Here is a 2,074-nt window from a genome sequence, read left to right on the forward strand (position 1 = left end):
CACTCTCTGTCTTCTAAATATTCAAATATTGTCTTTCAGATTCTATTCTAAAGAAAAAGTGATATGTGATAGCATTCTGAAGTGGTAAGCATGTTTACACTATTAAATTTTCTGTTAATTAGTCTTACTATTGTTGACATGTATTGAAAAATTGAACTAGGTTTGGAGACACGGATGTACAGAGGAGGGGGAGTCATAGTAGGAGAGACAATATTAGTAAGCAGGATCTTGAGTTCTTGAGTAATAGTCTCATCCCCAGAGTTTTTAAAAAGTAACAGTAGAAAGGTCACTTTAAATCTTATCCTTGAAGACATAAGTGAGAAGGATTAAGAGCTTGCTAGAATTTTCTAATAAGACAGATTGTTACTAGAGGTTAAATAGATCAAACCATTAGCAAAATTTCCACAAATCTGTAGAAATCTGCTTTCACCATAAATTGCATGTATAATTTTTAATAAATAATCAAAATTTCCTCAGTTCTCTATCTCATTTTTTCAATGATATATGATTATCATTATTCAATTTGTTATTGTCATGTCAGCTGTAGAGATTTATTCTTTTTAAAGTTTATAATTCATCAATATTTTGTACATTTAATGGAAGAATTGAGGTTTTAAAAATTGGTTTCACGAAGCAAGAAAATAAAAACAACATGACTTGAATATTCCAGACTGACAAAAAGCATTTATTGATTAGTGATTTGAAGGGTGTTTGTTGACCCATGGTAGATAATAAAGAGTGGTGCTTGGATTTGGATTTGACGTTGTCAATATTTTATTCTTCTTGTCTAGAGCAGCAGACACTTGGTTTGCGTGGTATGAATACAATTCAGAGAAAAACTCAATATAAATGAAAATTCAGGGAGTCCTTCTGTCTCGAACAGTCCAGATTGTTTGTTTTTCTAAATGCTGGTAAACAGATCTGGACAGTCATGGATGTGATTAAAATAGGCTTCCAGCCAGTCTTCTTAAACAATGCTTGTTCTGTAAAGGAAAAGGGAAAAGGCATTAGGTATTGATCACATCTTTTAAGAAAGGAAACTTGAGGAGAGAATGTAAAATGCAAAAGAAGAAAAAGCACGAAATGAACCAGCACTTACTTACTAGGCAAACCATTTCCTACTTGTAAGAACCTATCCCAAGTGCTCGAATTTGGGATTTCCCAAAATTTCTTTACAACATGGTTTTCCAGAGCAGTAACTGTTAAAAAGTACATTAGTTATTCAAAAAACTTAGGTTCATGCTTTTATCAGTGTTATGTTACAACAAAATTAATGAACTAGTCTCTGGTTTGGTGAGTCTCCACTGCATAATTGCAGAATAGTCAGAAAGATAGATGGAGTTTACAGAGGGACGGAAATGCCTCATATGTTTTTGTCTAAACAAAATGCTCTATTTCTAAATAACTTATCTCAAGATGTTAATGCTTTATGGTTGATATAAATAGCTCTTAATTAGGAACAAATATTAATTATATCTACACCAAAAAAGTGAAGCTGTTAACTTTTTAAAAACACAGTATCAATAAAGTGTTATATATTAAAGAGGGAACAGGTATATACCTTGAATGCTCCATTTAGACAGACATGATATGCTTAACAAAAGCTGTAGGGGCAAAACAGACAGTTTAGAGTTAGATAACAGTCAAATTTAATAAATGAGAGGTTTAGAAATTTAGCTCAATCCTAATTACTCTTACCTATAGCAGTAGAGTTCGTTTTCTTAATCTCTGAATAGCCCACAATTCTTAATATTGGATTTATGACCTTTGCCTTGATTTTATAAATTTAATTTTTTGAATAAGTGATATATTTATACAGTTATTATTTTTTTAAGAGATAAAGTCTCACTCTGCTGCTCAGGCTGGACTCAAGCTCCTGAGCTCAAGGGATCCTCTTGCCTCAGCGTCCCATGTGGCTGGGACTACAGGCGCTCACCATAGTACCCAACTAACAGTTTCATTTTTTTCCTTAAAGTATAAAAGGGTATATACATGAAAAGCATTGCTCACCATTTTCTATCAGCCACCTGGTTCCCCTCTTTATAGCTAAGTTGACAGAACAATTTATACACAT

At 32.7% G+C, this 2,074-nt stretch overlaps 1 long non-coding RNA gene across 1 annotated transcript; it reads right to left on the minus strand.

Moving 5' to 3' along the window:
- Positions 1 to 763: 763 nt before the first annotated feature.
- On the minus strand, positions 764 to 1,609 carry LOC105888448. The gene is made up of 2 exons (XR_001161892.1): positions 1,562 to 1,609; positions 764 to 983 (listed from the first exon to the last, which is right to left on the minus strand). It is a non-coding gene; the product is annotated as an uncharacterized LOC105888448 (long non-coding RNA).
- Positions 1,610 to 2,074: the final 465 nt, after the last annotated feature.

Source organism: Otolemur garnettii, unplaced genomic scaffold, assembly GCF_000181295.1.
Source record: "Otolemur garnettii isolate 467f Iridium unplaced genomic scaffold, OtoGar3 scaffold02696, whole genome shotgun sequence".
Classification (NCBI taxonomy): domain Eukaryota; kingdom Metazoa; phylum Chordata; class Mammalia; order Primates; family Galagidae; genus Otolemur; species Otolemur garnettii.